This window comes from Schistocerca gregaria, chromosome 2 (assembly GCF_023897955.1).
Source record: "Schistocerca gregaria isolate iqSchGreg1 chromosome 2, iqSchGreg1.2, whole genome shotgun sequence".
Lineage (NCBI taxonomy): Eukaryota > Metazoa > Arthropoda > Insecta > Orthoptera > Acrididae > Schistocerca > Schistocerca gregaria.
The window spans coordinates 1,013,910,529-1,013,925,848 of record NC_064921.1 but is presented as its reverse complement, the minus strand read 5'-3'; positions in this window follow the sequence as shown (position 1 = coordinate 1,013,925,848).

Below are 15,320 nucleotides of genomic sequence, written 5' to 3'. Positions count from 1 at the left end.
CATTAAATTAACCAAAGTAATACGAGTAACGAGTGAGCAAATGGAATACCACAGACTAACACAAGAATGCCTAAATGCATGTCGTACCTCCCCACCGTGAGGCAGATGCAGTTCTGAGAGGAGAAACGAGGACAGAAGCCGAGAGCAGAACCGTGTTAAGCTAGAAGGCACTACGATAAGGGACGGACACCAAAGTCTCCAGCTAACCACTAGGGCTCACCACCTGCACGTTTTAGCGTGAGGCTTTTTCGTGTCTCAGGTACGTCAAGGACCACCCCCCCCCCCCCCCACCAGACCATGTTAAAAGCTAGAGCCCTCCAGAAAAACAGTATAGATCTTACGATAACACAAAAAGGGCCACTACCACCCGCAAGATTTAGCGTGAGACTTTTTCGTGTCTCAGGTACGTCGAGGACCACCCCCCAGTCCATGTTAAAAGATAGAGCCCTCCAGAAGAACAGTATAGATCTTACGATAACGCTTAAAGGACCAAACCAGCTGCAGGTTTTAGCGTGAGACTTTTTAGCGTCTCTGATACGTTTCAAACTTTAAAAACATTGCCCCACCACGAAAAGTATAACGTTTCTCGTTGGATACACAGAATTTTTGAGGGCGGAGCTTAAGGTTAACATTGAGACCCTGATTGGTCAGATGAAAACACAGCCAGATAGCTTTTTAAACTAACTTCGGTAAATTGTAGTAAGGAGGATGACTGGTGCACCAGGCGCTGTCGCCTTGACGCTGCCTAAACACCGACAAGGTAATGAACGCACGCTATGCCGCATTTTTGAGCGCTTAAGGCTTCACTCAGAACTGCAGAAGACTCATCTGTTACACCCCTTTTTTGCGTAATACTAGTGTCGATCGTTAATTAAAACTCATGGTGTACACATTTGCCACTTGAAGAACAGATCTGAAACGCGATGATTTTTCTTTTATGTAGTTATTGAGAAGCCACATCAGCCACTGTAATTTACGACAAGTTAGATAAGTAATTAAAGATAATTGAGGGTCACTGTAGACCATTTTGATAGTTTTCTCTTTTATGAAACTTAAATTAAACCTAGATTATAGATGTTGTAGAACTTGGAAACCCATTCAGGGAATATTCGTTCACATTTTTGTTGAACGCAGTTGGTTTTTACCATCCTGTATTAAAACATTTCCTTTAATCAATAGTGCAATTTATAAACGATGTTTTGTGAGTAGAACAAAATTTCCAATGGTAAACTTAACTGCTTTGTCGACGTTATTTTACCAGCTAACTAAAAATAGGAAAAGCCTTGAACCCTTTGCACTACATTTAGTTAGTATTAAGATTCTTTTACAGGGAGTGCAGTGGAGCTGACGCTGAGATCATTTAGTATTTGGTTATATCATCGCTAGTCTCAATGAACTCTTCTGAATTCTACATGTCATGTGTGGTCTGGCGTCTCCTTACCAGCAACAGGTCCCAGGTTCAAACTAGTTAATTCCCTAAAAAACGCACTCAGAGCGTGGTTGCGCGAAAGTGGTAGGGAGACACGATATAGAACAAACAGACACCACCATGAATGTTTAGAAAATGGCGACCCTGTCAGGATGGTAAAATACCATGATTGAAGGTCGACCACATGCCTAACTAGGTCAGAAAAATATCCAGCTAAAAAATTTCAGTAGTAAAAAATTTTTTTTTCTAAAGTTATACATAATCGAAAACAGTAGCTGCAGCGATAGATAGTAAAAGTATTCAAAAAAGACATTCTACCAGAAACAATAGCATAATTAAGTTATGAATTTTAAAATTTTTTAGAATTAAGTTTTCTCTCCAATGCAAGCGCACAGGTGGTGGATACATCGTCGACAAGTTGGTTCTGACCCAACAAGTAAGTGAATGGATTGTCAGTCTTGGTAGTGTCAAGTCGTGTGAACAAAAAATTTATGAAACGCGTGAGATCGTATGAGCGCATGCTGACGCGAAGTAGGGCGCGTGAATTGCTTTTAAAACAGAAAATAAGGGATTCGGAAAGATTAGCAATGGCAAATCGAGACCTTGACCGAATTGAGGTAGTGACCCAGCATGAAAATCGACAGAGAATAGAGGACAATGCAACAGACGATGCAGTATCGCGGGAAGTAGGACAGATAACGCACTATAACGAAGATAATGTACGTCGAGGCACAGAAAACCTAGGTCAGCATACGACAGAGGAGCAGCAAAGTAGAGAGACAGTTGATGAGGATTCTAACTTGCGTCTTGAATACGTAGAACCCATAGTACAAGTAATCAGAGCTCCCTCACCACAGAGTACAAGGAATGCGAGCAGAAACGTGTCACAGCACAGTTCAATGCAATCGGTTGCAAACCAACAATTAGGCGAAAAGACAGAGCGTAGGACGTCGGAAGGAAACACAATAGGACCCACCAATCTGGCAGAATTATTACAAAATATTACGCAAACCATGACAAGGCAAAATAAAGACATATTCGACCAAATTCAAATTCAGAATGCGGAAACCACGAGACAAATGCGTGAGATTAAAGAACATAACAAAAAAATTCAGTTACACCTAAGTCATATTGAAGACGAGGCAAAAGAATCTCGAGAAGTGATAGGAAACTTAATAACAGGTCACAATCAATTGAGAACAGACATTGACAAGGTACAACTGGACGTACAAACATTGCATAATGACATTCAGGACGAGATCAAAACATTATGTGACAACACCCATGGAGTGCTCAAGAAAGAAGAGAAACAGATAAACGAAATTACTAGACAAGCAGCAGGTATAGCACGTGAAATTGTTGAAACCAGTGTGTTACACAAACGTACTGTATCACAAAAGCAGCGCTGAAAAGATATGATAACCGCATAGTCAAAATAGAAGCGCAAACGAAGCGACAATTTCAGAAATTGCGAGCAGAGTTGTTGCAAACCATTCAAGAGCGTAGTGAACAGGATCGAACAAGCACAGAGTCTGCAACCACATCCGTATTTGTAACAGCACCGGAAAAACAAGCGATTAACAAAGATATTACACATTTGCGATGCTAATCACAGGCGGAAAGTAACAGACAGCACCGCGGGTAGGCGAAAGTTACAGTGGACAATATCCAATGGATCTACCACAACCGGAAAGAACGACGAGAGAAATGATCAGAAACAAAAGTGACGAAGAATCGCGAATTTCATATGGAACTATGACGAAGTACGACTACGATCATTTCCTCACAGTCAGAAAATTTCAACACTTTCGAGAAGGAAACTCATTACATCCACGAACTTTTATTGATCAATTCAGAGTAGGATTACCAGAACACTGGACGCTAGCACACAAATTAGATTTTATATGTGCACACATGTCAGGAACAGTCGCAGAAACCATGCAGAATGTTGCAGCGACATGCCGATCGTATGAAGATTTCAGAGAGAAGTTTCTCGCACGATATTGGTCCAGCGAAGCACAGAACATAGTGAAGTACGAATTATTACAGAACCCATATTTTGAAAATTCAGGAGAGAAGAGTCCCGTGAAATTTTTCGAAGTAATGGCAAACAAAAATCAATGCTTAGATGTACCATACAGTGACGGACAGTTGATTAAATTATGCGCCATGAAGCTACCATTGAAATACCAGCAATCATTAGTAGGTCGCGGAGGCAATGACTTCGAAGCATTTAAAAGTATTCTAAGGGAACTAGAGTTCATATTTTCGGAAGATGACCCAAGAAAAACAAGAAGCGCACGTGAAAACGAAAGCAAAAAGCAGTGGAATCCACAAGACACAGTACGAAGAAACAATAATTACGAACCATGTGATAACTTCGCACCAAGAAACGACAATAGATTTCAACAAAGAACCGGTTATGGATTTAGAAGAGAATATGGCAATAATTGTAATTCATCCAGGAACGGCAATAACTATTACAGAGGGAATAACGACCACTGGAACGGGTACTGGTGAACCAATAGACCGACAAATTATCAACAAAGAAACCACTATCAACAAGGTGAACAAGAAAAGCGAAAGCAGATAGAAGAGGTTGAGGTAAGACCACCAAACCCCAAAAAATGTTCGATTTGACAGCTAAACGCCCATGCCAAAGAGAATGACGCACCGACCCAGTACAATTGCAGCACCTTGAACAGAGAAGTAAAAATCTTATCACGAGAAGAGAAGAAGGAAGAAACAAATCCGCAGGGACCAGATGAAAAAGAAGACAAGAAAATGACAATATCGTGTTGGGACGAAATTAATTGGGAGAATACTGACGAGGAAGATGAATTACCAGAGGCATGCACAACGAATGTAGGAGGAAAGGATGAAGTAATGAGTATTGCAGAGCTATTTGAGATGGTAACCAGGGAAAGCGAATTCAGTGAGGATAATGCACAGTCGACAGAAGTTGAAAATAAGTTACAAGTGGGCACACAACCCAACGTATATAATGAAGGAAGTTATGAAGCGATCATTAGAGCATTTACATGCGATTATGTAAAAGTAGCGACGAAGAAGGAGAAGATAGATGAGGATGAGGAAGAAGTAGAGGATGCAGAAGAAAGTGTAAATGAAGGAAGAAATAGAGAAGAGGAAATAAAAGAGAGAGAAGTGGCAGTCGAAGCTTATCCTACAGAAAGTTCGACTCCACATGGGATATTCCTAAAAAGACTGATGTATGATTCAGTGTAGGATTCGTTGATGCAAGAAGAAGAAGAAGAGAACCAACCCTTTCAAATTCAACCAATTGTGAAGGCCATGGTAAAGAATATCCCAGTCAAAATTGTAATTGATAGCGGAAGTGAACTGACTGCGATCTCAGAAAATTTATTCATGCAGTGTAATGCCAATGAGGAATTGTCAGTTCTGAAAACACTTAAGATTAAAGTAAGAGGTCCTATTAGAAACAATGCTGCGGACGTGAGGAGACAAACAAGATTAACTCTTTCGTGCCAAAGTCAAAAGATCGAAGCCAACTTCGTGATTATACCTAAACTAACTGTAGATTTAATTATAGGTGCAGATTTTTTAAATGAGAGACAAGCGATAATAGATATGGGGAAAGGTAGCGTAACATTTGGGAATGTCACACTTCTCTTTGAGCAAAAGCTAAAATTAGAAGAAATACCATTTATAAACAAACAATTACGATTGATGCGAGATAAAGAGGATGAAGAATTAGAATGGTATGCACAAAAGAAGGAATCGCCTCAACTCATGTTAGAAGTCCAGAAAGAGATCGACGAAAAATTACTAGAAGTTCAAGGTATTTCGGAACACAGTAAAAGAGGATTAGAGGATATTTTACGAGAAAAAGCAGAGGTATTTTTACCTAAGGCTGGCAGCATTAAACACTTTCAGTACATGTTTGAAGATTAATTTTATTACTCGTAAATAATCAGCACAATATTTCAAGATTATGTTGCAGATAAGATGGTCAGGAGAAAGAAGAATGAAGAGAGAGGAAGGTGGGAAAAAGAAAGTAGTTTCAATAATAACACCAATAGTACCAGAGATTAAGGTGAAGGGATAAAGCATAGACAATCTAACAGCATGAAATACTAATATGCTATACACCACAACACTACACAAAAATAAAAAACGAATTTGAGGATTCTTGAGTAGACATTAAGACTCCAAATAACTTAGAATTGCAACATGGAAAGGGCGCCGAAATTTGTAAAGCTTTTTAAGAAGGCTTATAACAAGTAGGTACTAGGTATATGTTAGATGATTATAAGTAAAACTTTTTGTAGTAAGAACAATTGTAAAAACTCCAGCAAATAAGAGATGCAACGACCCACAAGTTGCAATGTGAGATGTATCAAGAAAGGAAAGCACGTAATTACCAAGACACGATTCCTACATAGCAGGAGCGTCGAGAGAAGGGAAACGACAGCGAAACTAACAGAAGGCCCTTGTAGCGAAAGTGGGCAATAAATTTGCCGGCTAGGTGGAACCTTGCTGGGATCTAACACCGAGCCGCACAGTGACAGACCCCTGCTGAGACGCGGCAGGACAGCGTTGGGATGGCAATAGCTGGAAGGGTCTCCGAGCCCCGAATGAACGGAGCGAGCATAAAACGGCCGGACAAGAAGACCGCTTGGGCAAACCAGAACTGTCAAAAAAATATGCGTAAAAGTCACACTACTGCTATTAAACAGCATGCTGATGCACGAAACTGAAGAAAACTTCCACAAAGTAAAAATGGCGTGCCCAAACAATTTATCAAACTGTTACTAGGAGGAGAACTTCAAAGTGACCAGTTATCAACAAATATTTCCATATCCAGCCCAGAGAAGAACCAAGAAGCAAGTAAGAAGCAGAGAAAAAGCAGGAAGAACAGAAGTTGAAGATTCGCATGATTGAGACCAAGAAAGAAGATGGGTGAAGAATAGACGACATACCTTCCCAAATCCATATCCTATTGTAAACTAGTCGTCTGCGAAGTATTACAACGAAAAACGACCGCTTTCAGCGACACATAACGATGACTTTCACGCATACAAAGCCAGTAAACCACAAGATTCTTCACTCACAGCTCCATTCCATTATGGGACCTCCACAACAGCAACACACACTTGCAAAGCCAACAAGGAACGACGAACGAAGCTGAACATCAAATACTTGCCCACATCCATCTCGCTCAAGTCCATCACCTTCGTGCAAAAGCATTCGCCAACCTCTTGCTTAAACATTCACAGGATTGTGTGAATGTGTGAAATCAAATTATGTGATGTAGGAATTGTGCAAAAGAAACGTGTGAAAAACTAAATATGTTAAGCACACCAGACAGCTAATAAACTAAAAAATAACAGTCATTGACTGTGGACTTAAGAAAAAAATGGACTATCGATAAAAATAAGTCATTGGTTCTGAAATGGACAGTATATAAAGAACAAAAGTTCTTGTTGGATGTTTTGCCTTTTTTTAAACATTTGTACCATATAGTAGGATAATATCTCAATACTTGTGTATGTATATTTCTTTGTCAAAGCAATTCTTGGAAATAATTCTTATTTGTTAGTGTAACAATGTGGAAATGAGTGCCTACAAACAAAAACATTTTACTTGTACATGATATTTAGAAAATGTGTTAGGAATAGATTTTACTTAATTAATGTATTTATATAAACAATATTTCTAAGAAAATCGATGTGAAAGACTCCTCACTTTCGAAAACAAACTTCTTAAAAAACAAACTTCACACTTACATAAAGAAAGAAAATAATTAAAAATTAATACTAGAACAAAAATGTTCTTCTCTTGTCATTTTTAATTATAATGTTGAAGAATATAAAAATATCAATTAGTAATACAAACTAGCATAGAACAGAATAACATGGCTGAACAGTACGCAACAAAATTGAAATAAATTAGAAAATGTTTGACTGACTTAGACAACGATTCAATCATTGCCTAAATTCAGTGGAAAAATTAAGTTCGAAGGGTGGTGATATGTAAGGTGTCAGGCAAATCCAACACCTTCCATGAAAACCCTGACTGGATCAGCAAATCTACTAGTATGTCGCATAGCTCCGAATAAATCGTGACATTAAATTAAACAAAGTAATACGAGTAACGAGTGAGCAAATGGAATACCACAGACTAACACAAGAATGCCTAAATGCATGTTGTACCTTCCCACCGTGAGGCAGACGCAGTTCTGAGGGGAGAAACGAGGACAGAAGCAGAGAGCAGAACCGTGTTAAGCTAGAAGGTCCTGTGATAAGGGACGGACACCCAAGTCTCCAGCTAACCACTAGGGCTCACCACCCGCACGTTTTAGCGTGAGACTTTTTCGTGTCTCAGATACGTCAAGGACCACCCCCCAGCCCAAGTTAAAAGCTAGAGCCCTACAGAAAAACAGTATACATCTTACAATAACACAAAAAGGGCCACTATCACCTGCAAGTTTTAGCGTGAGACTTTTTCGTGTCTCAGGTACGTCAAGGACCACCCCCCCCCCCCCCCCCCCAGTCCATGTTAAAAGATAGAGCCCTCCAGAAGAACAGTATAGATCTTACGATAACGCTTAAAGGACCACACCAGCTGCAGGTTTTAGCGTGAGACTTTTTAGAGTCTCTGATACGTTACAAACTTTAAAAACATTGCCCCACCACGAAAAGTATAACGTTTCTCATTGGATACACAGAATTTTTGTAGGCGGAGCTTAAGGTTAACATTGAGACCCTGATTGGTCAGATGAAAACACAGCCAGATTGTTTTTTTAAACTAACTTCGGTAAATTGTAGTAAGGAGAAGTTAGGAAAGAGTTAGTTCCGAGACGACGAGCTGGATGACTGGTGCGCCGGCCGCTGTCGCCCTGACGCTACCTAAACACCGACAAGGTAATGAACGCACGCGATGCCGCATTTTTGAGCGCTTAAGGCTTCACTCAGAACTGCAGGAGACTCATCAGTTACAGCCCTTTTTTGCGTAATACTAGTGTCGATCGTTAATTAAAACTCATGGTGTACACATTTGCCACTTGAAGAACAGATCTGAAACGCGATGATTTTTCTTTTATGTAGTTATTGAGAAGCCACATCAGCCACTGTAATTTACGACAAGTTAGATAAGTAATTAAAGATAATTGAGGGTCACTGTAGACCATTTTGATAGTTTTCTCTTTTATGAAACTTAAATTAAACCTCGATTATAGATGTGATATGGCTTAGGTCATCCTTCGATCCAATGTAGAACTTGGAAACCCATTCAGGGAATATTCGTTCACATTTTTGTTGAACGCAGTTGGTTTTTACCATCCTTTATTAAAACATTTCCTTTTATCCATAGTGCAATTTATAAACGATGTTTTGTGAGTAGAATAAATTTTCCACTGGTAAACTTAACTGCTTTTTCGACGTTATTTTACCAGCTAACTAAAAATAGGAAAGCCTAGAACCCTTTCCACTACATTTATTTAGTATTAAGATTCTTTTACAGGGAGTGCAGTGGAGCTGACGCTAAGATCATTTAGTATTTGGTTATATCATCGCTAGTCTCACTGAACTCTTCTGAATTCTACATGTCATGTGTGGTCTGGCGTCTCCTTACCAGCAACAGGTCCCAGGTTCAAACTAGTTAATTCCCTAAAAAACACGCTCAGAGCGTGGTTGCGCGAAAGTGGTAGGGAGACACGATATAGAACAAACAGACACCACCATGAATGTTTAGAGAACTTTACTTTCAAATTCATTGAACGCATCTCGCATAGCCCTCCTCACACTACATTTCGCTTCACGTAATTTTTGTTTGCCTGCAAGGCTTTGGCTATGTTTATGTTTGCTGTGAAGTTCCCTTTGCTTCCGCAGCAGTTTTCTAACTCGGTTGTCGTACCACGGTAGCTCTTTTCCGTCTCTTACGATCTTGCTTGGTGCATACTCATTTAACGCATATTGTACGATGGTTTTGAACTTTGTCCACTGATCCTCAACACTATCTGTACTTGAGACAAAACTTTTGTGTCGAGCCGTCAGGTACTCTGCAATCTGCTTTTTGTCACTTTCGCTAATCAGAAAAATCTTCCTACCTTTTTTAATGTTTCTATTTACGGCTGGAATTATCGATGCAGTAACCGCTTTGTGATCGCTGATTCCGTGTTCTGCGTTAACTGTTTCAAATAGTTCGGGTGTGTTTGTCACCAGAAGGTCTAATATGTTATCGCCACGAGTCGGTTGTCTGTTTAACTGCTCAAGGTAGTTTTCAGATAATGCACTTAAAAAAATTTCACTGGAATCTTTGTCCCTGCCACCCGTTATGAACGTTTGAGTCTCCCAGTCTATATCCTGTCTCTGCGGATTTCATTAATGTTCACGTCTGGTTTCAGCCAACATTCTGTCCCTAGTACTATATGGGCATTGTGACCGTTTATTAATGAGAACAGTTCAGGGACCTTTTTATAGACGCTCCTGCAGTTTACCATTAGCACATTAATATTGTTATTCCCTGTTGGGTTTTGCCTACTGCTACCTTGCCGCGTCTCAGGAGGCGTCTTGTCGGGCCTAGGGAGGGAATTCTCTAACCTAAGAAACCCCCGTGTGTACTCCACACGTACTCCGCTACCCTTGTAGCCGCTTCCGGCGTGTAGCGCCACGCCTGACCTATTCAGGGGAACCCTACATTTCTCCAGCCGATAGCGGAGGTCGAGAAATTTGCACCCCAGAACTCCACAGAATCGTCTGAGCCTCTGGTTTAAGCCTTCCACTCGGCTCTAAACCAGAGGACCGCGATCGGTTCTGGGAACGATACTACAAATAGTTAGCTATGATTCCAACCCGTGAGCGAGGCTTTCCTCCTTCACCAATTCCGCCAACCGCCTGTACGAACTGAGGATGACCTCTGAACCCAGACGGCAGGAGTCATTGGTGCCGACATGAGCAACAATTTGCAGTCGGGTGCACCCAGTGCTCTCTATCGCCGCCGGTAGGGCCTCCTCACATCTCGGATGAGACCTCCCGGCAAGCAGACAGAGTGAACACTGACCTTCTTCCCCGACCTTTCCGCTATTTCCCTAAGAGGCTCCATCACCCGCCTAACGTTGGAGCTCCCAATAACTAATAAACCACTCCCCCCATGTGCCTGCTTAGACCTTGCTGAAGGAGCGGCCACATGTCCACTCACAGGCAGAGCGGGCGATGCCACACGGCCAGCCTCCACATTGACCCTCCGCCTCGTGCACCGCGAACGCCGCTGATCCCGCCACTCCTCTTGGAGAGAGGGTGGTCCAACCACCCCCGGTACCCGCGAAGATGTCTCGACAGCAGGGACAGCGGGTGAAGCAGGTAACACCTGTGGTTTAAGTAGTTCTAAGTTATAGGGGACTGATGACCTTGGAAGTTAAGTCCCATAGTGCTCAGAGCCATTTGAACCATTTTGAAATCCATCGCGATAAGCGACTTTTACAAAGCGTAGATTATTATTACACAGAGCCTGTAAAAACCAGTATATCGAAAACGCCGAAGCTGATCGAAAGTTTACGTGCTAATCTGGCGATAATCTACGGAAAGAGGTAGGACAGTGAAATTACCATTAGGGGTAAAGGACTGGACGTCCACGGTCACAGAACGTGCAGTTCGGAGGATTGTCTGCTTTGTGAAGTAGGATAGACAGTGATATGTGACATCTCTGACGAAATGGCACAATGTTGGTGCACGCAAAAGAGTTTGGGGGCACTCCCTTAATCGTAAATTGTAGGACGTGGAGCTCAGCGGCAGTCCATCCCTACCAGTTCACATGCTGATCTAACGACATGTCAGTTATGATTGCCGTGGGTACGAAACCATCGGGTTTCGACTATCGATCAATGGAAACGTGCCGGCTCTTCGGGTGAATCACATTTTTGCTACACATTACGCTATGCGAGACATTCTCTTGCGCTCACATGGGACAAGCGGTAATAATCGAAAACACGCTGACAACTACGAATGACCCTGCACCTTCATGCCTGATGTCTTCCCTGCTGGAGTGCCATGTTTCAGCAGTATAATTGTTCGTGTGTCGGGGCCGGAACCATGCTGCAGTGGTTTCCGGAGCTTTATAGTGAACTCACGTTGATGTCTCGACGTTCAGATCTTGGTCGATATTGGGTGCCATCACCGCATACGCATAAGCGCATTAGCGGCCCGTATTTATGAGACTTACATGACCTATGCGTAGATATCTAATGCCACACACCTCCACGAAACAACTAACAAAGTGTCGGAACCATCATACGCAGAATCAGTGATTTATTTCGTTCGAAAGACGGACAAAGAAGCTAATAAGCAGGTGGTCATAATGTCACCGGATTGTCATATCGCTGGCTTAGCTGCGGTGTATCTTTACGGGCAGCGCGTTTGCAGAGTCCAGCACGACACACGGAGCTGTTACGTTGTGCTGTTGGTAGATCTACATGTGAAAGGCATTGTTATGGATGTTTGAGTGTTGCTACAAATGCTATTACAGTAAAGTAATGAGATATGGAAGTAAATTCGGTGAAAAGGGTCGCAAAGTAGTAATGAAATATGGGCACTGCCGCCGATAAAGTGTTTGAGAATCTCCTTGTTGCGTGGCGTACCGTACAGCATCACTCATCCGCGCCGTGTTCGGTCTCGCAGAATGATCTAATGTAAATCAGTAAAAATTAGTTACCACAAAAGAGTGCAATCAAGTGCCAGTGTGTTGTAGCAAGCGGGAGAACATGCGTTCGGTGATCGCATTTCCGCATCATCAACAATCAGCCGCGCCGCTACAGTTATGTACAAGTTCGTAGAAGTAAGAACTGAGAACTGAAAAATTAGCTCTATGAACAGTTTTATATCATTACTAATGTCAAGGGGCACTGGTAACAAATACCTTTGTATGCATGGCGAGCGCAAGAACTTTCGTTCGATCATTTGCCTTCACCCGCGACGCGTCGGTTATCCATGTGATATTGTGGACAGATAATCATCAATAATGTTAATTGGAATAAGCAGTTATGACTTAGAATGTAAACAGTGCAACCTGTGATTTCATATCGTCTCAGAATATAGATATTCATAGCAGACGTAGGACAGTGTTATGTTTAACGTTGAGTGGCTCCCCTAAACCAGCTTGCATATTTAGATACACTCCTGGAAATTGAAATAAGAACACCGTGAATTCATTGTCCCAGGAAGGGGAAACTTTATTGACACATTCCTGGGGTCAGATACATCACATGATCACACTGACAGAACCACAGACACATAGACACAGGCAACAGAGCATGCACAATGTCGGCACTAGTACAGTGTATATCCACCTTTCGCAGCCATGCAGGCTGCTATTCTCCCATGGAGACGATCGTAGAGATGCTCGATGTAGTCCTGTGGAACGGCTTGCCATGTCATTTCCACCTGGCGCCTCAGTTGGACCAGCGTTCGTGCTGGACGTGCAGACCGCGTGAGACGACGCTTCATTCAGTCCCAAACATGCTCAATGGGGGACATATCTGGAGATCTTGCTGGCCAGGGTAGTTGACTTACACCTTCTAGAGCACGTTGGTTGGTACGGGATACATGCGGACGTGCATTGTCCCGTTTGAACAGCAAGTTCCCTTGCCGGTCTAGGAATGATAGAACGATGGGTTCGATGACGGTTTGGATGTACCGTGCACTATTCAGTGTCCCCTCGACGATCACCAGAGGTGTACGGCCAGTGTAGGAGATCGCTTCCCACACCATGATGCCGGGTGTTGGCCCTGTGTGCCTCGGTCGTATGCAGTCCTGATTGTGGCGCTCACCTGCACGGCGCCAAACACGCATACGACCATCATTGGCACCAAGGCCGAAGCGACTCTCATCGCTGAAGACGACACGTCTCCATTCGTCCCTCCATTCACGCCTGTCGCGACACCACTGGAGGCGGGCTGCACGATGTTGGGGCGTGAGCGGAAGACGGCCTAACGGTGTGCGGGACCGTAGCCCAGCTTCATGGATACGGTTGCGAATGGTCCTCGCCGATACCCCAGGAGCAACAGTGTCCCTAATTTGCTGGGAAGTGGCGGTGCGGTCCCCTACGGCACTGCGTAGGATACTACGGTCTTGGCGTGCATCCGTGCGCCGGTGCGGTCCTGTCCCAGGTCGACGGGCACGTGCACCTTCCGCCGACCACTGGCGACAACATCGATGTTCTGTGGAGACCTCACGCCCCACGTGTTGAGCAATTCAGCGGTACGTCCACCCGGCCTCCCGCATGCCCAATATACGCCCTCGCTCAAAGTCCGTCAACTGCACATACGGTTCACGTCCACGCTGTCGCGGCATGCTACCAGTGTTAAAGACTGCGATGGAGGTCCGTATGCCACGGCAAACTGACTGACACTGACGGCGGCGGTGCACAAATGCTGCGCAGCTAGCGCCATTCGACGGCCAACACCGCGGTTCCTGGTGTGTCATCTGTGCCGAGCGTGTGATCATTGCTTGTACAGCCCTCTCGCAGTGTCCGGAGAAAGTATGGTGGGTCTGACACGCCGGTGTCAATGTGTTCTTTTTTCCATTTCCAGGAGTGTACATTATTCCAGGCAAGCCAGCAGCAGTGTGGAGCAGAAGAGCACGACCTTCGCAGGGTTATCAGGTACGTGGTGTGGACAGGGCGCCACTCAAACTAACTAAAGGGACCCCCACCGTTTGTACCCCAGGCGTGTGATAATAATGTTGTTGTTGTTGTTGTTGTTGACTTCAGTCCTGAGATTGGTTTGATGCAGCTCTCCATGATACTCTATCCTGTGCAAGCATCTTCAACTCCTAGTACCTACTGCAGCCTACATCCTTCTGAATCTGTTTGGTGATCCCTCGATGTCTCAGAACATGTCCTACCAACCGATCCCTTCTTCTAGTCAAGTTGTGCCACAAACTCCTCTTCTTCCCAATTCTATTCAATACCTCCTCATCAGTTATGTGATCTACCCATCTAATCTTCACATTCTTCTGCAGCACCACATTTCTTGTCTAAACTGCTTATTGACCACGTTTCACTTCCGTACATGGCTACACTCCACACAAATACTTTCAGAAACGACTTCCTGACATTTAAATCTATACTCGATGTTAACAAATGTCTCTTCTTCAGAAACGCTTTCCTCGCCGTTGCCAGTCTACATTTTATATCCTCTCTAGTTCGACCATCATCAGTTATTTGGCTACCCAAATAACAAAAGTCCTTTAATACTTTAAGTGTCTCATTTCCTAATCTAATTCCCTCAGCATCACCCGACTTAATTCGACTACATTCCATTATCCTCGTTTTGTTGATATTCATCTTATACCATCCTTTCAAGACACTGTCCATTCCGTTCAACTGCTCTTCCAAATCCTTTGCTGTCTCTGACAGAATTACAATGTCATCGGCGGACCTCAAAGTTTTTATTTCTTCTCCATGGATTTTAATACCTACTCCGAATTTGCTTTTATTTTCTTTATTGCTTGCTCAATATACAGATTGAATAGCATTACGGAGAGGCTACAACCCTGTCTCACTCCATTCCCAACATCTGCTTCCTTTTCAAACCCCTCGACTCTTATGACACCTGGTTTCTGTACAAATTGTAAATAACCTTCCGCTCCCTGACTTTTACCCCTGCCACCTGTAGAATTTGTAAGACAGTATTCTAATCAACATTGTCAAAGGCTTTCCCTAAGCCTACATATGCTAGAAACATAGGTTTGCGTTTCCTTCACCTTTCTTCTAAAATAAGTCGTAGAATCAATATTGCCTCACCTGTTCCAACATTTCTACGGAATCCAAACTGATCTCACCCGAGGTCGGCTCTATAATTTTTTCCATTCGTCTGTAAAGAATTCGCGTTAGTATTTTACAGCTCTGACTTATT